The following is a 23,573-nucleotide window of genomic DNA, read 5'->3' as shown; positions in this document are numbered from 1 at the left end:
CTTTTTACTATGAACAGCAGTATTTTCAATGTGAGACTGAGATCTGCAAAACAATGTTTTTGAATAGTGCCCTTTGTGGGAGTAAAATTCTACTTCATATGGTACAGTATATAGTGAAGCATTCAGTATTCATTCAACAAACCATTATCAAATGACTTCTGTGTCGCAGATTTTGTGTGACTCAGTGCTGGGAACACAGTGGTAAACAGAGCCAGCATGGTTATATCATCAGAGAGAGTAGAATCCAGCATAGCAGAGTTAAGATAATTGTTGTAGTAGCTGAAATGCTAAGCTAAGATTAGAAGATCATGGTTCCATTTCTCTTTGTGTTAGCTCTCAGACTTGCAAAATTGTGAATTTAACAAAGAGACTTACTTTTCTACGTCTAAGCTTGTTTTTTCCTTTCTAAATGAAAAAATTGGATGAAACATCCTTAATCATCTGCAAAAGTTTTAGGTTATTTAATTATGAACTTTTTTTCTATTGAAAGGATATTTCACATTAAGCAGAAATCATCTAGAATGAAGATTTTTGAGTGTTTTTTGTAGTATGGAAGGAAAAATAGACCTCTAATAAACATATATTTACTTTCTTTTTCTAAGAACAGTTCTGAATAATTTTAATAATGTACCAATAAACATTTTCTGAATACCCATTAGGCTTGGAGATATTAAAATGTATAAAGCATATTATCTACCCAATAATAAATTATAGACTCTTTGAGAAGTAAGAATAGACATAAGATCATAAGCACAAGGAAGAGATATTACAGAAGCTGAGGGGAATAAATAGTCGGTAAAGACCATCATGATCAAAAGAAGTGTTGAAGTTGTCAAGAAAGAGTTGACTTAGCAAGTCTAGGTGAGAGGGAGATATTTTTCTGACAGGGAGAATGGGGCTACATATATATGCATACATATGCACATATATATACACATATGCACATATATATACACACAAACACACATATACACGTACAGACAGAAACGAACTATATATATATGTTATGTATCTATATATATCGTTTGTCATTTGAAAAAATTTGCTAGTATATGTGTGAATGATGAAGGGGCTGAGAGAGAGAAAGCAATCAATAGAAGCCCTCTTCTCTACATTTGTGACTTAGGCCACTCCAATTTTAATAGATTGTTCAAATCTTCACAGCATGTTGTTGGCAAAAATAGGAATTAGAAATTAAGTCTTGTAACTGTGTAGCCACAATTGGTACATAGTAAAATTGTTTTAGAATATATAATGTTGGTAGTAGAAGAACTCAACATTAGAAATAGAAAACTAGCACATTTTCCTTTTTAGCATGTCATTTAGCAAATAACATGTTTTATTAATAACATAGTGAATAACAAGTTCACTATGAGTCTGAACTGTTGTAAACTATTGTCAACAAGCTAATTCATTCAGTGAGCACACCTTTTTGAAGTTCCACTGTTAACAGAATAATACTAGGTATGAAGAAGGTGTTGCAACCGATGGGAATTAGAGGAATGAGATAATGTATTTTTAAAAACCCATGAATATAGTTTCTGTACTCTAGCTTAGAAGAGAATGCAAAGTATACCTAAAATGAAGTAACTGATTATTATATACTTTTTCAGTAAGTGCATTAACCTTTTGACAGAGAAGATTTTAGTTTTTCACTTCTATTTCAGGATTTCCTTTCCCATTGAATTTGTGTTTTATTTTACTTGAAAGACATATATGCATAAATCAACACATTTTCTGCATAACTTTATAATAAAATCATTTTACTAAATTGTCGCTGCTTAATTTTCTCTCCATGGTAAGTCCATTTCCATTCAGCTTTGTCTACCATATATCTTCTCTTGTAAGTTAAACATGTAGTGTTGTTCTAAGACAAGAACGGTAATATTGGTAATATTGACTGTAACTGCTGGATAAAACAAAGTGGAATGACTCCAGTCTTAGTATGCATAAAAAATTAATTAGCAAGCCTTTCAATTAAGATTGCATAGTCCTTTCAAAATGTTCACTGTGTATATGCTCATTTCTAATTCTGTTTGAATTTTTCATCTTTGTACTTTTCTAAATATTATTATGTGCCAACTCGAATTTTTCTTATTGACACCTGTCAGATCTCACCACCTCTTTTACCTTGCCTAAAGACCCCAAAGACATTTATGTGCTCTGTTGCAATTAGAGTGTATCCTCCGGAAGTATTTTTAGATAAGTTTCCTTCTCATAGCTCTGAAACCATATTGCGGGTTTTAACTCTGGTTATATATCCTAATCTCTTGTGATTTAAAACATTTGAAGACTCTTGGTCTAAGCCCAAATCTCTTGAATCAAAACTAGGTGTGTCATTTTAACACTCTGTCAAAAGTCTTCCCCCAGGATTTCTGAAAATTACCCTGGTTCACAAAGCCTTCTGCCTCCTGAGCTTCTACTTCTCTTTCTCTGTCACTGTGCAATCTTGCTTGGGCCAATCATAAAGCATAGTGCCATTTGTTTTCACACCAAAACTCCACTACCACCAAGCCTCCATGAGCCCATAAGACTTAATTGAAAATTGTCCAGATATGATTGAGGCTCCTAGCAATACCTAAAGCTCTACCTGGACCTGATGGAATCATTGATCCTAGTTTCTTGTGTTCCCTCAGTGTATTCAAACATTCTCTGTCTTCCTGGCACCATTCATCCCTGCATGCTTCTCTTTCCTTCTTCCTTTCAGGACCCACAAAACAAATCTCTTTCCCCATCTGTCATCAACTCCCATGTCATGACAAATAGCATCCCGCTTCTCTAAGCCCCGATAGGCCCTCCCTCCTGAACTCCCAGCTTTACCTTCACCCTGAACACCTATAAATGTATTTTTAAAGAGTGATCTCTTTGGGGAAACTAGTGCCAAATATTAGATTAATGAAATGCTTCTACCTTATTATAGCCAAATAAGAAATACCTGTATTCCTGTTACTGCAGAGTGCCCAGGTGGTGTTCGTGATAGGATCTGTAATTGCTTTTACTCTTCTTCTCCTTTTTTAATGTCTAGGTATATGTTAAGACCATAAACACAAATCCTTTAGCTTCAAATTGAACATGAGAATTGGAAACTCTTTTTAGGTATTTAAAACACCAAACTGGAGAGAAAAGTTATTTTCCAGTATTTCAAAGATCTTCCTTAACATTGCATTTAGCTATGTGTTATGTAAGTTCTATAGCATTAACATTTGTCCCACAAGTATGTATTCAGTATTATGTGCTACTAACTTGGGCATTAAGGTCATTAGAGCACCATTGTGAGTAAAAACATGAGCCAAGCTGCTGGCTTCTCATCCTGGATTTACACTGTCACTTGTATAAATTTTTATAATTCAGATATTTTCACTGTCTGAACCTCATGCAACTGAATGCTGCTCATTTGTAAAATGGAGACAGTAATAACAATTCCTCCCTTATAGGATTGCTGTAAGGATAAAATTAGTCAGGGCCTGTATAGTTATTGGTTCAATGGCTGACACAAAGTCAGAGCTCAGGAAGGTCAGCTCTTAATTCCTATCGACAAATGGCATGCTAGGTTATAGGAGACAAAAGCTCCAAGAAGGATTGTTGTCTTTGACAGCCATTGTGACCTTCACATGGCTTGGTGCCTGATAAAAGGCCCTTTTTAAAAAAAAATCAGGAAGTTAATGGAAAGCTTCCAAGGGTAGGTATTGTTAAGCAAATGTGTTAATGAGTTAATCTAATTGCAAGCATGCATCTCCACCTTTTACTAGGTTTATAGCCTTGGACAATTTCCCTAGCTCTTTATCAAAGGCCCATGATGATATCTATACAGTTGTTTTTATTATCTAATCATCACAACTACTTTTACTAACATTAATCAAGTACTTGCTATTTGCCCCCAAAAGTGTTAAGCCCATTATAAGGATTTTAAGTTTTACAACTATGGAAAGGTTTAAAATGATGAATGACATGGTAAGAACTCAATAAAGGATGCTAAGAAGAAAAAGAGTAAGAGTGAAAGGAAGAGGCAGTGGGATATGTCATATTTAATTTGTTTATATTTAGGTGTAAAAGACTTCATGTATATTAAAATTATATCACTATCTATTAATACTACTGGTACTCTACTAACAATAATAAAATAACATCTCATAGCATTTAATATGTACTGTACGTGTGTCAAGTGCTTTACATATAGGATTTCACCTAATACATTAAATAGGTACAAGTCCCATTTTACAGATGATGAGTGGGAAGAAAGATAAATGATGTAAAGCAGAGAGGATATTTGATGGAATTGAGAATCTGGAGGGACTGGAATAAAAACTCAGATAACTTTAGGAAAAACTGTCTTTGTAATACAAAGGTAGACAAGAAGGAAATAGAAAAACAGATAAAGTAGGCTTGCAGTGGCTAGGAAGTTGAAAGAGTTCGTATGTGTTGTCCATTTTGAGACACTAAAATAGAAAGTTATTTTGGTGAGAATGTGAGCAACAGTTGGGTTAGAGGTCTGAAGAGAATTCTACATATTTGAGACAAGTATTGTGAAACATAGGACATGCCATTTACTTGGAGGAGAGAGGCTTGTGAAACAGCACTAAGGTTTCAGTCAGGTTGATGAGTAGGTGCACCAGGCAAGACAGAGAAAGAACAGGAGATGGGAGGCCAAGGTAAAAGGGAGAACAATCTGGGTTTGTAATTTCAGAGCTAGGATGTCTTTGTGTGATCCTAAGGTCTAGGTAATACTTTTGTGAGAGTGTTGACGAAGTGAAATGGAAGTGACTGTCCTTTCAGTAGAGGGTATTAGGGAATATGGAGTTAGGATGTATTGATGCGGATATTGAAATCACAGCATTTGGTAGCAGGAATCATGTAAGAGAGAGGGGTTATAAACCAGGTGAAAAATGTTCCTCAAGAAGTTGATGGAGCAGGTAAACTAGCAGCTAATGCAATAAAAATAGAAAAAGGGGCTTTCCCAAGCTGCTGCCGAAGATGGCGGAGGTGCAGGTCTTGGTGCTTGATGGTCGAGGCCATCTCCTGGGCCGCCTGGCGGCCATTGTGGCTAAACAGGTACTGCTGGGCCGGAAAGTGGTGGTCGTATGCTGCGAAGGCATCAACATTTCTGGCAATTTCTACAGAAACAAGTTGAAGTTCGGACCGAGGGAGGCTTGCTGCCCCACAAGACCAAGCGAGGCCAGGCCGCTCTGGACTGCCTTAAGGTGTTTGACGGCATCCCACCGCCCTATGACCAGAAAAAACGGATGGTGGCTCCTGCTGCCCTCAAGGTCGTGCGTTTGAAGCCTGCAAGAAAGTTTGCCTAACTGGGGCGCCTGGCTCACGAGGTTGGCTGGAAGTAGCAGGCAGTGACAGCCACCCTGTAGGAGAAGAGGAAGGAGAAGGCCAAGATCCAGTACTGGAAGAAGAAACAGCTCTTGAGGCTACGGAAACAGGCCGAGAAGAACGTGGAGAAGAAAATTGACAAATATACAGAGGTCTTTAAGACCCACGGACTCCTGGTCTGAGCCCAATAAAGACTGTTAACTCCTCAAAAAAAAAAAAAAAAAAAAAAAAAGAAAAGAAAAGAAAAATAGAAAAAGGGAAGTGGTTGCATATATGAGTAATTAAAAACTAATGTCATATATTGATGATGGCATTAAACTCTTACTTGATTGCCTCCAGTGAAACAGATTTATTCTATAAAAAGAATAGTTTTAGAAATATGATATTCTTTTAAATTGTTTCGTTCATTCTGTTCTGTCTTCAATAAATATTTCTAATTATTTTAGCTCTATTGTATTTGATTACATTTTACTTCAGCAAAAAATAAATTTAAAATGCCATATATGGTGGTGATAATTGGTGATTTTTTTGTGCTAAGGCTTCTCCACTATTAGATTCTTTCTTCTTCCTTTTTCGTTCTTTGGTCATCCTTATTACTATATAGAATATACATATATAAACACATATATACAACATACAAGTAAATATATAAATATATATAAAGCATGTATTCTGTTTTCTTTTTCCATTTTTTCTCTATTAACAGCTCTCTTTTTGTTTCGGTCTCCTAATTTTCTCTTTCATTTACCCTTATTCATTGCATTTGGTTTACATATTATTTCTCGGTTCTTATGTCATCTGTATTTTATGTTACTGAGATCCATATTATGGTTTTATACTTTTAAATTTACTTAAGGATGCTTTTTACTATTGGTCAGCCATTTAAGCCAAAACTTGCAATGAAGTAGAAATGTCATAGATTATGTTGTTCTAAAACTTCTGACTATCAAATCCATCTTTGTATTCTTTGCAAATTGATCTGAATTACTATTCTGTAAGCTGAAAAAATAGTGGAGGAAGAAACTGTCCTTGTTTTTCCTGTTCTTCAATTATGTAACAAATACCTGTCTGCTTATTATTAATATTTATTCCACATAATGTATGATTGTTTTTCTTTGAGTATTATATCAATGTAGTATCTTATTAGTAGACTTCATCCTGTTATGTTATTTGTATGACCTCAGAGCAACAATCACTTTGAAATGAGGGAGTTGGAAGACGTTTTTCTCAGGTACACTCTAGCACTGACATTATACTACAATCTTCATTTGTGATAAAAGTTTATGGTTTTGAAGCAACAAATTAGTGAAACCAAAAAATTAGTAGAAAGTGAATATTTTAAAAACTAATTTTATTATTCTTTCAGAGATGCTTGCTTTAACTTTGTCATAATGATTTGTTGAATTAATGAAAGTGTTTCTAGGATAAATAGTCAAAATTGTTGGAATGTTGAATTGGAAGATGGGAAGTTACCTAGACATCAAGTTTTATGTGTCTTTATTTAAAAAATCAGATGTGAAAATACGATTTCAAATTATATATATGACATATATATGTATAGAGAGAGAGAGGGAGAGGGACAGAGGAGGAGATTTATTTTAAGAAATTGGCTCCCACAATTGTGGGAGCTAACAAGTCTGAAATTTGTAAGGCAGGTCAGTAGGATGGAAATTTAGGTAAGAATTAATGTTTCAGTCTTGAATCCTGACTTCACAAAGCAGCAGGATGGAAACTTAGGCAGAGTTTTTATATTGCAGTCTTGGGGAGAATTCCTTCTTTTCTGGAAACCTCAGTCTCTGTTCTTAAAGTTTTCAACTTTAAGCTTGTTCACATTATGAAGAATAATATGTTTTATTCAACGTTTATTGATTAAGATATTAGTCACATCTAAACAATAACTTCCAAGTACTAATGTTTGACTAGGCAAATGGGCACCATAACCTAGGCAAGTTGACACATAAAATTACTCATCACATCTCTTTCAGTTATTTGAGAGTTTATTCTTCATCCAAATGTCTAATCAATTCTCTTTTAAAATAAAAGACATATAAAATAAAAGTTTGAAAACATTACTAAATGAGTCTGGTTGAAAGCTTTAACAGAATATTCATAGCATCATTGCAATGTTTTCATCATAATTGTATTCGTTTATAGCTAGTATTCATCCTATCATTTTATCAATTTTTTTTTTTGAGATGGAGTCTCGCTCTGTCGCCCAGGCTGGAATGCAGTGGCACAATCCCCGCTCACTGCAAACTCCACCTCCCGGGTTCACGCCATTCTCCTGCCTCAGCCTCCCGAGTAGCTGGGACTACAGGTGCCTGCCACCAAGCCCGGTTAATTTTTTGTATTTTTAGTAGAGACGGGGTTTCACTGTATTAGCCAGCATGGTCTCGATCTCCTGACCTCGTGATCTGCCCGCCTCAGCCTCCCAAAGTGTTGGGATTACAGGCATGAGCCACCATGTCCAGCCCTCAATCATTTTTTAACAAGTTAAAGTAGATATCACTAGCCAAAGTTTAAGAAGTAAAGACTAACCATTTAATCTATTTTAAACAAATTGCTGTTTTGACCAGTTTGTTTTGACTAGGTCACACAAAAGTAATTCAATGCAAATGTATGAAGACAATACACGTATTGCTCATATGCACATATCTGTAGCTAGAGATATAATTACATGGCTATGAATATTTTTTAAGTAAAAAAAATACATTTTTTACTTAAACAGGATTGCTGCAAAAGTGCATACGAATGGTATCATTTTGCAGGAAATCAAGGACTGAATATGTTACCATAACTCCATAGTGCTAAAATAATATAAGCTTTCTTGGCTGTTATGGTCCTTTTTTTTTTGAGACAGAGTCTAGCTCTGTCGCCCAGGCAGGAGTGCAGTGGTGCAATCTCGGCTCACTGCAACCTCTGCATCCCAGGTTCACATGATTCTCCTGCCTCAGCCTCCTGAGTAGCTGGGATTGCAGGTGCGCACCACCATGCCCAGCTAATTTTTGTATTTTTAGTAGAGACGGGGTTTCACCATGTTGGTCAGGCTGGTCTCGAACCCCTGACCTCGTGATCCACCCTCCTTGGCCTCCCAAAGTGCTGGGATTACAGGCGTAAACCACCGGGCCCAGCCTACGGTACTTTTTTCTAATCTTGTTGTTTCAGATTCACCAACAAGAACATTTCTGACAAACATGCCTGAGGGCAGTTGTCTTAGTCAATCAAGTTACCAAACAATACCATAGATGACTGGGCGGCGTAAATATCAAACATTTATTTCTTGCAGTTCTGGAGTCTGGGAAACCCAGATCAGGGTGCTGGAAGATATGGTATCTAGTGAGCCACAGAGCACTTTCTGCTTTGCAGATGGCTGTCGTCTTGCTTTGTCTTCACATGGTGGAGAACAGAGAGTGACAGCAAGCGTCTATCTCTTAAAAGGATGCTAATCCCATTCATGAGGCTTCCACCCTCATTACCTAATTGTTGACCAAGGGCTCCACCTCCAGATACCATATCATTCGGGGTTAAGATTTCAACATATAAATTTTGAGGGAACATAAACATTCAGTCAATAGCAGCAATGAACCCTTATAAATATGTATTATGTATTATAAAAATAGACACATGCACTTTTGTGTTCATCATGGAACTATTCACAATATCAAAGACAGGGAATCAATCTAGATTCCCATCAATGGTGGACTGGAAAAGGAAAATGTGGTACATGTACAGCATGGAATACTATGCAGTCATACAAAATAATGAAATCATGTCCTTTGGATCAACATGAATGCAGCTGGAGGCCATTATCTGAAGTGAACTAACACAGGAACAGAAAACCAAATACTGCATATTTTCCCTTATAAGTGGCAGCTAACCACTGAATACACATGGACACAAAGAAGGGAACAATAGACTGGGGACTGCTTGAGGGTAGAGAGTGGGGAAGAGGGTGTGCATTGGAAGGCTACCTATTAGGTATTATGCTCACTACCTTGGTGATAGGCTTATTCGTATACCAAGCCTCAGCAACACATAATTTACCCATGTAACAAACCTACACATATTCCTTTGAACCTAAAATTAATAATGCCTATGTTGTAAATGATGATACATGAATCCTAAATTGAGAATATACTTTTAAATAATGAAAATAATTTTTAACTTCTTAAAATGTGAAGCTCTTATAAAGTAGCTTTTTAGGGTTATGCCACTATTCATCTGTTTATATTATAATGTAGCTTGTAAGACCTGATGTTATATAAAGTTAGTGGGCGGCATTAAATCACTGCAAAAAGTATACGCTTAGGAAGCAGCTAGTACTTAAAATTCTGGCTCCAATGCTTAGAAGTTGTTTAATCTTACAGTATTTAAAACCTCTGCATCATTCTCTTAAATAATAAATGGAAATAATGATTTCTTCATCCCAGGATTCTTGTCACTGAGAACCTCTATACTATTACTACTACAGCTACTTATACTCTCCTATAATATGTTTAATGTGAACCAATTATTTCACACAATGTTTTTGGTGCTTTACATAAATTTTACAACTCAAGGGAAAATTATTTATCTTATTTTAAGGTATTCCAGTTCCATTTTCCCTGAAAACAAGTAACTAAAAGCAGAAAACACTTTTTAAAAATGACTGCAATATTCTTAGAAATTAAGTAGATTACAAAGTCATTACATAAATGTCTCTTTGTTTTGAAAACTCTTCCTTATAAGTTTACTATTTAACTAGTGATATATATATGTATATATGACTAAATGCCTGGACTAAGTGCCAAAATAGGATATATTTAAAATGTAAATCAAATTAAAATTAGCTAATACTAGAATGCTCAAAAATCATAATTTGCTGCATTTTCTCTTTGTGTCAGTTTTAACTTTATTTCAGACGTGGCTTTTAATTATTTTTCTTTATTAGGCATGGTTTTCAGATGACTTTCTATAAATGCACTTCTCAGGCACTTAAGATGTTATCCACAGATTGAAGGGAATATGTAATCTATTTATAAATTCCTCAGCTGCCTTTCTTTCAATTGTCAGTTACAGACTTAAGCAAGTTTTAAATCTCTGTTGCAATAGTATTTTAAATTTCTATTTAAGATACACAACAAAAGTCAATGAACTGTTTGAACTTATCTCTTTTTATATGGTTTTCCGTTTTGCAAATCACCAGGTTATTTCTTGATTTGAATATCAAAAGAAACCTTAATATGAAGATAATTAAACTTTGTAGATATAAGCCTATATTAATTATTTATCATTTCCCCATGGCCCAATAAAACCAGTTCATCAAACACATCCAATACACCCTGCATTGAGATATAGTAGCTGGTGGGCCTTAATGTCTTTGCATTTTAATAAAAGGTATTTTCAAATTTTAAATAAGGGCTTAAAAGTGCTCCTTGGAGATTTGAGAATATTTTCTCTATTTTCTAGTAGATTAGCAATATTATTAATAATTTTGTTGAAAGAGGATGCTTTTCATGCTAGTTAAATAAATCTAAAAACTATAGCTAACCTTGATGGAAACTAAAAACAAAATACAATCATTGAAACTTGAAATATAAGTAAAGTGCACATGAAAAGAATATAATTTGAAGTTGAATGAAGAAAAATTTTTATGCCACTGGTTTTAAATAGAATATGTACTATCATTATTTAACAGATACACTGAATTTTATGCCTAAATATGAGAATTGTACCTTATTGCACAGGAGAAAAAAAGTGAGAACTTGTGTTTAAATCAAACACATTCATATTACAGTCATTCCAGAATATATAAAATAAGTAAGAAAATGATACATTGCAACAGAAAACACAACAATGCATTTGGTCCTGTCTCTATATTTTATAGCTAAATGGCTGTGGGAAAGGCATGAAGTGTCTTTAAACTCAGATTTCCTATTTTAAAAAACTAGTGTAATAGTAATAATCTTGCAAAGTTGTGATGGGGGAAGAGAGAGAAAGAGAGAGTGAGAGAGAAAGAGAGAGTGAGAGAGAGAGAGTGAGGTTCACCTAACTTCCTAATTGTAATTCTAGGATAACTTAAAGCATTATATCTCTGTGACATTCCTTTATGTGAATCTTCAGTTCAATACTATAGTTTTATTATTGGTTCCTGGTTTATTATTAGCTGATTGCTTTATTTTGTCAGATCCAAGTGCTTATCTGGAAACTGTGCTTCCTAGAGAGGGCCCAAGGGTCCAGTTAACCTAGTGGAATGAGAATTATTTACTATTCCTCTTATGCAAAGGGATAATCCCTATTTTTAAAAGGCTCAACAACTTTGAAGTGTGGATACTGTAAAAAAAAAATATATATCAAAATGGGTGAATTTACTACAATTCTTCACTGAAAACGTACTGATGATTACATTTGTCTATGTTATATATGCATCAAAATGAAGCTACTTTGAAAATAGTTTTTGAGAAAAGCCTTTATTATTGGTGAGTCAGCAGAAGAAAAATGGGAAATGAATGACTCACATTCTTCTGGATGAACTTAAGCCTGAACCTTCTGAATCTGTTATTATTTAATTAAATCAGTCTTGTCTCTCAAAGTATTTAAGAGCATTGTTGCTGTGTCTAGAAAATCTCTTTCAGTTAAATTTCAACACTATTATTAGAATGTGATTTTGCTATTTAGGATACAGTATAGTAAAATAGAAATATAATTATAGGAAATACGTGGAAACATTTCTTAAACACCTCTTTGAGTTATAGTGCTGCGGAAGTGATTTTTGAGTTACTTGTGCTAAAGGGACTTCAGAAAATTTATTCTGCTTTTGATCTTAGTAGCTAAAGAGGTAAGTCTGACCATTTAATAACTATACCATACGACTAAATTAATTGAAGACCACTATAGGAAATCTTTTTCCTACTGTCCTTTATTGTTATAGCATGTTTAATGTAATTTTATAATAAATGACAAGTGGCAAATGGCATTTTCAGCAGCTGTCTGAAGGACACCTCTGAAAAGCACCCGAAGAAAGGAGCACAATTTTATCATTCTCTGAGCTCTAGGTGTGCTGTGAATCCAGGCTAGGACACCTCAAATAATGCCATAATTCACTGACTTTGCAGACACTAATTAGTAGCTTTCTGTCTGCTAATATGAGAAAGCTAGTGTGCTAAGCCCTTTATGTGCATTTTTCTATTTTTGTGCATTTTCTATCATGAGAACCACGACTTCCCCATCTTAACTTATACATTGAGAGATCAAAGATAAACAGGATGACATATTCTACATCTTCAGAAAGTTCATAGGCTACTGCAAAAAAATTCAGAATAATGAGGAAGTATTACATAGTCACATGGTTAAGATCCCAGACTCTGGGACAGATGGGTCTGATTCCTAATCTACTCTATCTATGAGACAATAGGTAAGATTCCAGATATTAAAGTAGTTAATAGTGGTATGGTACCTACCATACAATGTGATGACAAGTATTAAACAATATAATATGGTAAGATGCTACATTCAGTGGCAAACAATATTAGTTGCTGTTTCTGCTGTTACTGTTGCTATTATGACAGATCCTGCCTGGAATCTAGTTATTACAGAGGATAAATAAAGTTGCATTCTATTACTGAAATCTTACTTTTTTGAAGAGGACTGAGAAAGTTTTCCAAGAAAGATAATAGTTAAGATAAGTCTTAAAGTATGATTAGGAATGTCACCAAATAACTTAAGAATAAAAAGGTTTCCTGAACTTGGGATTTTTAAACAATACAATGATATTCTTTCAATGAGATTCAGATAGCTCTAACGGGAGGTTTACATGTAAACTGTGCTGATAGCACCTGCCTTTGAACACAAGACTGCACCACTGGTGAGTTTTGGGGAAGGAGTTTTATAGCAGTGAATATCAATCTGTTTTTATACATGACTGGTTAGAAGACACCCTTGCTAAAGTTAACAAGCATATGTGGTTGGCCTATTTAGCTAACACGTTTAGGAGCTAACTGAGAATGATTGAACACATTCTATAAAGTAATAATTTTGTATAACTTGTTTTTATAGCTAAATTCAACAGAGTTTTGTACAGTAAACTCTGAACAATATATTGTGAAGAGGTACTATTTTTCCATATCTTGTTTACTTATTTATTTATTTTTATTTATTTATTTTATTTTTGAGACAGGGTCTCCCTGTGTCACCCAGGCTGGAGTGCAATGGGGTGATCTCAGCTCACCTCCCAGGTTCTCTGCCTCCCAGGTTCAAGCAATTTCCATGCCTCAGCCTCCCAAGTAGCTGGGACTACAGCTACGTGCCACCACACCAGGCTAATTTTTGAATTTTTTGTAGAGATGGGGTTTTGCCATGTTGCCCAGGCTGGTCTCCAACTCCTGAGCTCAAGCGATCCACCCACCTCAGCCTCCCAAGTTCTGGGCTGACAGGCATGAGTCACCTCGTTCGTCCCCATACCTCCTTTCAAAGAATTAGAAAAGCAATTGTTTTTCTTCTGGTCTGTCCCAAATTTCTCTTAGTCCATCTCACACTTTCTGGGCTTACAGGCATGAGCCACCTCGTTCGGTCCCATACCTCTTTTCAAAGAATTAGAAAAGCAATTGTTTCTCTTCTTGTCTGTCACAAATTTCTCTTAGTCCATCTCACACTTATCTCCACTGCAATTGTCGTTGCCTTGCCTTTATTATCAACTACTAATTGCAGAAATTTCTTATTGTCTGCACTGGAGCACAGTTTAGATTTTAAATGCAGGGGCTTCAGTAATTGCTTGGCTGGGGTGGTTGTTTTCTCCAGTATGCTCACTAAGGTGCAAGCAGTCAGTTACTCATTCTCTGGGATGGTTTTTCTCATTTACATGAGCTGTAGTAGTCTGCACTTGATTAGCATCCAGTTTTTTCTGCCTTGGTATTCCCTCCCTATGTGCTCATCATGGGCGGGTTCATTTTACTCTGTTCTGACTCTGAGAAGAAAAGCTAAACAGTAGATATGCAATATTACTCTTTTCTGACTGCGGTACATCAGGAGATTTATTATTTAACTATGATGTGTCCATTAATTGCAAAGATTGGCCAGCCGATGAAAAAATGGGTAGAAAAGTAGCAAGTCATTATTAGTGGGAAAATTTATATTATTCTTACTTTGGTAATCTTGTTTTCATGGACATAGGGTCATTTTTCTACTAAACAATTTTGTTTGAAAAAGTAATCAACACCTTAATCAAATCAAGATGTTAAAACAACTGATATGACAACCGAAACTTTTTGAAAATATAAAGATAACCGTAAGATGGCCTTTTCTAACTATGGGTACTATAAGAATTGGTGATAATATTTCTAGAATTTTCATATATATATATGTAAATATATATGAGATATATTTCCTAAATGTATATATTCAGAAGTTAATGTATTTTGTAGAAAGAAATTTTTGCTTTCTTAAAATGAAAGAAATGATACTGGTTAATTTTATTGAGTCTTTAAAAATATAGATATATAAAAGAAGTATATGTAAGAACATTATGGTAGGTTTCTAGGGTCTCCATATTGTTTTCAAATATTTGAAGTGTTAATATGCATGAGATTGTAGTCCTAAGGGGGGAAAATAGACACATACTTGTGTACTCACACACACACACACAAACACACATACACACACACACACACACAGATATGTATATATATGTTAGAGTGGCTAAATTCAGATGCTACAAGTACTTTCTGAACTTAAAAAAATTTAACATTCAGTTGAAAAACTATCCTTCCCTAAATCTAATATAAGAACCATAGGGCAAGTCTCAACTTGATGCATTTTCAAATAGTTGAATGAATGAATGTCTCCCGAAAAACTGAGCTTATATAGAGAAAAAAACTGCACTAACTGACCTCTAACTATATTGTTTCAAACAAGGTAGTGTAATAAGATTGAAAATCCAGTGCACATACAAGTCTCCATATTGGATTTTCCACTATATTACCCCAGCCAGTTATAGCTGTATTCAACTATGAATATGAAATGAAAATTGATTTAGGTAGTTCCATAGTGAGCTACTTTCTCTTTTTTCCCCTCCTGGAAATATTTCTGTTTATAAAACTGATTTTATTAAGAGAGGAAAGAAAAATACCGAATAATTTATATGGGATCATGATTTTCTGAACATTATGAGACTAAATGTTACATAATGTTGTACAGGTATGGCAACCTTGTAGAGATGCACTTTTGCTTTTATTTTGTTGTTGTTATTTTTACGTAGCCAAAGATAATGTTTTAAGGTCTATTTCTGGGAACTTTGACCTTACATTCAAGTCAATCTGTGAAGTAACTTAATTGAATTTGCTGTTTTTATATTTCCTCCGGAGATTATAAGAAAAATTCCAAAGGACACATACCTTGAAGGTCAATGTGTTTATATAATACAGCATGTCCTGACTTTCTAATATTTCAGCCCAAAGGACAAGAAAGGCCCTTCGACCCAAGTCATTGATTTTAATCTGGCTTGCTCTCCTGGGAGGCTGTGTATATTGCTGTCAGTGAGACTGGTTACACATTCATGCTATTTTACCACAGCAGCGTTGCAAAGGGTAATTAGGTTCCAACTCTTAGATCAGCAAAGTGGCCATGTCCAAGAACTATACGGAAACAAAAGGAAGATCTGGCATGTTTCAATTTGCACAAGTAAATTAACTCTAGCCTCATTTTGGGTGTAGTGACAGATTTGAATTTATCATGGACTGTTTAGTAAATAGCCAGGAACCTGAGCACTTCTGTAAGATGCTACCACTACCCTACAGCTAAAATAACAGATAAATGAGACAAATGATGGGATTTGGCAGACAAATTCTGGAGAAGTAATCAAAAGAGTGACATTTTACTAGGGCATTGTAACACAGCCTCATTATTTCTTTTTATTGCTACATGAAGGTGTCTTTTAGGTGTTAATTGTCACCATCTCAGTGAGAAAGACCACCAAAAATGATTTTAGATATATTAATCCATCTCCTACCTGACAAAGTGATTAAATACCTCTTTAATTCTGTACTCTTCAAAAATCATGTATCTAAGTTCTGTCACATTAATAATTTAAATATACATTGAAATTTAAGATTTGTTTTTATGATTTAGGAAACAATTATGGGATTAAACTTTTAAATGATGATTGTCTAACAGCAAAAACATGCTTTCAATCATCATGAAACTGCAAATCAATGACAGCATTTTTGTTTAAAAGGTGATGGGGAGGAGGAAAAGTAAATGGATTCAGAATACCTCAATTTTTTTTTAAGGAGGAATAGAAATGACACCTGACTCGATATCAGCAGCTGTGGTTGCCATAAATAATATTTTTCACCTTTATCTTATGATTCTTAAGCAGAGGTACTTAAACCTACTATATTCCGTGGCTGGGGGGCAATAATCTCTATGGTTTCTTGTCAAGTCACTCTAGGAGGAATCTTTTCACGAAAGAGCAACATGATGGCTCTAAATTGTCCCTGTATCATGTGGGATTGCAGTAGCAGCACTGATAAAATTGTTCATATAGTTTAGCGTGTGTTTGTGGCTGAGCATGTATGGGTATTTCTATATATGGGTGGGGGAGGGAGGGGATGGTAGGGTGAGAAAGAGGTAAGGGTAAGAGAGAGAATGTGTGCCACAGGATAGAGTGAGATCAGGGTTGCAATCTCAGGATACCAGAGCTGTTGGCTCTTCTGTCTGCTTGTTTTTAACTGAAAAATACCTCAAATTAAGTGAGCTGTCACCAACAACAACAGCAAAGCTTCTTGTTTCTAAGGACTGCTTAGACTATTATACAGACAGAACCTGGTTGGGGTAGAGGAGTAGCCACAAGCATAAACACCACACATTTTCATGCTTTTACTTGAAGTTCAGTAAATATTGGGAATAAGTGTTCACAAAACAGTTTGTTGTATGTTCACAGTCATTCTCCAGCATCTTGGAATGTTGGTTTTCTTTTGGGGAGAGTATTTGAGGATTTTTTTGATCTCTTTGCTCTGACGTGCTAGAAATGAATCTCCTCCAATCATCTTTTTGAATATGTCAAGACTGTTTCATTTTTGTTCTTTGTAATTTTACTGCTACAAACATTTTTTACATTTCATAGCCTAGTTTATAGTATTTTCCTAAGAAGAGAATCTTATTTATTACTGTGGAATAAATTACCCCAAAATTTTATGGCTTAAAATAACCAACATTTATTATCTCACAGCTTATGTGCATCCGGACTCCCTTCATGGCTTAGCTAGGTCTCCTCCTTAGAGTCTCATGTAAGGCCATCATCAGTGTGTCATCTAGGAGATGTTTGACTCGGGGCAGATTCACTTTCAAGCTTACTCACGTGATTGTTGGTGGGCTTCAATTGCTGTTCCCTCACAGCCTGTTTGCCAGAAATATCAGTTCCTCGCCATGTGGCAGCACACAACATAGTAACCACCTTCTCTTAGAGCAAGCAAGCAAGAGAGCAATAGTGGACACCCAAGAAGGAAGCCACACTGCTTTTGTAACATACGTTTTGAGGTGAAATTCTATCACTTCTGCTGTATTCTGTTTGTTAGAAGTCAGTCAATAGGTCCAGCCCACATTCAAAGGGAAAAGCTTATACAAAGACATGACTATCAGTTAGAGGCAATCATTGGGTTTTTGTTTTAGGAGCTACTTTTCACAAATAGTGACATGCAACCAACGATGTTACCAAACAAGCAAACAAAAAGAGACAGTTTCCGGAGTCATTTTTATAAAATCTCTAATGGGAAAATATCTTTTCCTTTAGACTATTTTTACATTCATATTTTTACTACACTTTTTGTATTTTGATGGAGTATTTGGAACATAAAAAATGTAGAGCAATAAGACACACACACACACACACACACAACCTACTTTAATAATAAAACATGAACAATGTAGTTAAAATCCCCGATGTACCCTGAATTTCCTGGGGATGACTGACATCCTGACTTTGATTTTCCTTCCGATATATTTACTTGTAATTTTGCTAGATATATGCACTATTAACAATGTGTTATTATTTTGTTATTTTAAAACTTTAATGGTATCTTTATGTGTTCCCATGAATAAATGTTAAAGATTGTTGGAAAGTGCATTGTTCATAACAGCCAAAAAATCTAGAACTTTTAAAGAGGAAACAATCAACATATCTATTAATAGCAGAATGGATATATAAATTTTGGTGTATTCATAAAGTTGAATATTATGCACCGTGAAAATGAATGAACTAGAGTCACATATTAACATGGATTCATCTCACAAGCATTAAATTGAAGAAAATATGTTTAATACTTAATACTTAAAAATTTCAATGAATTTTTAAGTGGTTCAAAGTTACTTGCTAAAAATGCATGTAAGTCACCTTTCCTGAAACTGAAGAAATTATATCTTGCACTTTGTTTTTTCGGTTTGCCAATTGTTTATATGGGGAAATTAAACAGAATATTTCTGAAAACTCTTATAAAAGTTTAAACTTTTAAATTACTAATTCCAAGCCTATCTTATGATTATGCTTATTGTATATTTTAAGCGTAGCTGGGATTTACATAGGTTTATTCAATTCAAAGTTTAGTGTCCTGGAAGCAAATGATTATTTCTCGTTTTTTTTTCTTTCATATTTTATTCTGAATGCCTAGAGAATTGATAGATGTAGTTGTGCCCCCATTTCCCCACCTAATTTCGCTTTCTTACAATTGGGAAAATTGCAGCAGCTGTGGCTAACTATTTACATTTTAAATAATAACATGTGTAAATAGCATCTTTCTAACTCTTCATTATTGGCAGCAGAAATAAATGGGAATATTGGCCCAGGCTCATTGTAGAAACAGAGCCACATTCAGAATGAGATAAAACAAATGATTATAAACTCATAGCAAAACAAGAGAACAGATTGTCAAAAGAGGGTGGTAATAATGATAATCAACAATACATAATAATCCTAGAAAATCGAAGAAATGCAGCAGATATATTTCTTCAGAGAGGATTAGATTCCATCTGTTGATTCACAAATGTCGAGTAATTTGAGAAGTATTAAATTACTAGAGGTTTCAATGACAGTTAAAAGTCAACTGGTGTTTAAGGCACATTGGTTAATAGCATGAGCTAGACTGTCTGGATTTGAAAATCAGCTCAATTACTTAATAGCTATGGAATCTTGACAATTTCCTAAACACTCCAGTTCTGTTTCCTTACTTGTAATCCTCATATGCTTCATAGGATTTCTCTGAATATTGAGTTAATTTTCACAAAGCATGTAGAAAAATAATTAGGCTATAGTAAGCACCCTATAAATGTTAGCTTTTACAAGTGAAGCATGTTATGTGTGCATTTGTGATTATTTGAAAATAATTTAGTACTATAGGTTTATAAGAAATTTGATATTTAATAGGGCAAGCCCTTCTACTCTTTTTTCAAGTTTGTCTTATTATTTTGGCAATTTATTCTTTCATATGAATTTTAAAATTAGTAAATTAAAATTAATAAGCCAAATTCCATAAAATAATCTTTATGTAATCATTGCATTACATTTATAAATTGATATGGGGTGGGAGTTGTTGCTTTACAATAGTGAATATTTTTATCTGTGACCATATGAATTGTTTCAATTATTTAGATATTTTTCTCAAGAACTGCAATAAAATAATTCTATTTTTTTCTTAATAGTTTTGAATTTATTTTGTTTAATTTGGCCCCAAATTTTTTATGGAATCTTGTTTTATGAATGGATTTTCTTCTTCTTTTTTATCTAAATGAGTATTGATGGTATGAACATATGTACACATATTACTGATTTTTATGTATTAAGCTTGCCTATAGCAAGCCTTCCATCCTAATTATAAATAGGTATTGAAATGTTTGAATGTTATTTTCTGTCTGCATTGATTTGTCATCTATATTTGTGGGTTTTTTGTATCTTTTATCTTAATGCGACTAAATATAGTACTCAATTTCCAAACATCAAATTTTACCAATATTTCTGTGATAAATACAATTAAGAATGATGCTTGCTAATATTTAAGATTTTTGAATATGTTTATAAATAAGATTTATACTCATAAATTAGATTAGCTAAAAGTCCTTTCTCCTTTGGTGTTAACCAGTTTTACGGTTAAGATTATGTTAGCCACATGAAACAGATTTTTTCTTTCCTAGGTAATTTGGTAAACATTCTCTGTAAATTGTCTACATGTTTCTTTTTACAGTTTTGACTCTCATTTAATTTTATTGAGTTATAATTCTATTCATGTCTTCTATTCCCTCTCGAGTCAATTTTGATACTGTGTATAAATGTTTATAGTATATATATTGCCATCACATAATAATGTGTAATAATAGGCAAATTGCTTAAACTTTCTGACCTTTAGCTTCATTAACTACAAAATGGGAATATTAATAGTACCTAAAGCATAGGGGTGCTTTTAGGATTAATTAAGATAATACATGTTAAGTGATTAAAGAACACCACCTGGCATATAGTTTTTCATTTTTTCCAGAATAATTATTCTGTATTATAAAGTAATGACACACTTTATAACTATTGCCTTATTTTTCTACATTAATAGTGCTTTCATAATATTATTCTGGTTAATATTTTCTTTTTCCTATTCATCTTTTTAATTTAAAATTCTATTCATCTTTTTAATTCAAAAACTTTATAAAATTATTTTAACATATTTTATGTATGTCTCTTGTAAAAGATAATTAGACATTTTGAAAAGCAAATGTTTATCTTTTATTATCAAGTTAAACATATTTGACATAGTTCTAGCATATTACTCATTTATTTCTATTTTATATGGTTTATTTACTTCATTTTCTTTCTTTCATTCCATTTATTTGTTTTCGTTTTATTCATTCTTTTAATTGGTTTTAAATTCACACACTCTATTTTTATATTTTAACAACTAAAATTTTAGCATGCATATTCAACCTTATATGTTAAACATTAATCAGTGTCTCAATTCCCTTCATGATATATATGTTTTAAATATCTTTATTCAACTCAGTCCTCTATGTGCTACAAGTCTATTAGTATAATTAAAAATTTTTAATATGGTATTGTTACTACTAAAAATTAAAGAGAGAATATTATGCTCTACTTTTGTAAAACAATTATTTCACCTTAAGTGTCATCTAATTAGTGGTATTTTTAAAGAAGTGTCATAGAATATTTGTTCTATATAGCCGTATTGGTATCAAATAGCAAAACTTCCTTTGAAAAATGCAAATGTTGCTAGTCTTATAGGTGATGAAATAGCGTAAGAACTTGGGAAGAGAAAGAAAGAACATAAAAATGAATCTGGGCTACATGGGTATTTAATAAAATAACCCAAAGTTATACCAGTATCAATTTATAAAATTTGTCATTATCTGGGTTGATTTCCAGTTAACTACATGGACAAAAAAATGTTCTAAAATATCCCAATAGAGTTCTAATTTGCAGCTGGTTGATTGTTTTACCCTACTATTATCTACAAAGCAATCATTCATGAATAAATACATCTTGACTAGCTTTCAAGGAAATATTGACCACTAATACATTTTAATTAAGGAATATCGAAGCAAAAGAGTTTAAATCAATAAGACAATATGAAAACAGCGTGAAGTTTAAGCAGTAAACAATTATAAAACTTAAGAAAATAAATGTTTTTGTTCCACATTCATACATACACACATATACACATACACACACATAGATTTTAAAATTTATTTATTATATATAGTGAATGTGTAATAGAGGAAATACAGTCTTTCCTCTAAATTGCATGGAAAGAGGATTTAAGTCAGTATTTGTTAACGGGAGGAATTATCATGGAAGACATATTCCTGGAATTGATGTCTAAGTTGAGACCTCAAGAACTATGTCAGAGTTATGGATGCAAAAAGGGAGGTGGAGATTTCTATGTAGAGGAAAGTATAATATATAAGGCACAGAAACAAGAGAGCCCAGGGGACTTTCATGTCAGGAAGACCTGGATTTGAATTCTGGTGCTGAACTATTTTGTAGAAGTCATTTTATTTCAAATACTGGTATAGTCTCTAACAATAATAACAATCTCGAATTTATGTTTTAGAGATTTGCTATGCATATGTATGTGTTTGTGTGTATGTTTTACGCAATTCCTAGCCCAAAGTAAGTGATCAATACATATGCTATTATAATTATTGTTGCAGTGTTTGCTATAATTATTACTGTTGCTTATTTAAGATGCTATAATTATTTCAACATAATTTGAGCACACTAAAATGAAAGAGTAGTAAGAATTAAAGTAGGAGGAAAAGGTAAACTGTGGCAGATCATGAACCATCTTATCAACCTCATTAAAACATATGAACATTGTGGCAGTAGGGATCTATTGAAATGTCAAAATTGATATATAGAAAGCTCTTTCTCGCTATACTGTGATGAATGAATGTAGGGGCAGGTGGAATGAAACCGAAAGGAGAAATGCTTGTAACGTAAGAGATGATGGGCCTAAATTGTGGTAGATGCAGTAGAGAGTGATAAAATTGGAGAGATACTTAGAGGTTCAACTGTGCTGGGCTTAGTTATTAGATCCAGCGGTTGAACCAGAATACATCAAGGCTGATGTAGATGTCTCAAATGTAGTAAATTAGATAGATGATGATACAGTTCCCTGGAAAAACAGAAGGATGAGCCCATATGCAGAGGAAGATAATGAGTCTAATTTTGAACATGTATACATATAAATGTTCAGAAAACAACCAAATGTATGTGTCTAAGCAAGCAGTTGTTTGAGCTGGATTTCAGTTTAGGAGATATGTCAGCTAAAAATAATTAGACATTATCATCAACATTTAGATTAAAGCTAAAATCATGTAGTGAATTAAATTGAATTGAGTTTCTGTAAAGAGTGAGAACACACCTGAGAAACACCCAGCCATATTTAAATATCAAATGGAATAAAAAGTTTCCCAAAAAAACCCAGAAAAGCAGTCTAATTTGTTTGAGAGCAGATTTGTATATGAATTTCATTAGGAAAGCAGAAAATATAAAACTGTATGAGTTATAGTTCTTGTATTTGTTGGTGTTATTTTCAACTAATTCAAACTGTCAACTACAAAGACCAATTTTGCCTTAAAGCATGCGTCTTTGGTTACTGTCTTAGTCTGCTCAGTCTGCTATACAATACTGCAGACTGGGTATAAACAATAGAAATGTGTCATCTCCCAGTTCTAGAGATGGGAAGTTCAAGATTAAAGTGTCTGCCCTGTAGGTTTCCAGTGAACCT

The 23,573-nt window shown here is 33.8% G+C and overlaps 1 protein-coding gene and 1 pseudogene across 5 annotated transcripts in view; both read left to right on the top strand.

Annotated features, from left to right (window-relative positions):
- Positions 1-23,573, top strand: part of MDGA2 (MAM domain containing glycosylphosphatidylinositol anchor 2) — an 847,276-nt gene that overhangs the window by 471,249 nt on the left and 352,454 nt on the right. The window lies entirely within an intron of this gene.
- On the top strand, positions 2,285-6,828 carry LOC117975815 (large ribosomal subunit protein uL13-like; annotated as a pseudogene).

Source organism: Pan paniscus, chromosome 15 (assembly GCF_029289425.2).
Source record: "Pan paniscus chromosome 15, NHGRI_mPanPan1-v2.0_pri, whole genome shotgun sequence".
Lineage (NCBI taxonomy): Eukaryota > Metazoa > Chordata > Mammalia > Primates > Hominidae > Pan > Pan paniscus.
Note: the sequence above shows the minus strand (reverse complement) of the source record. Positions and strands in the feature narration are given on the sequence as shown.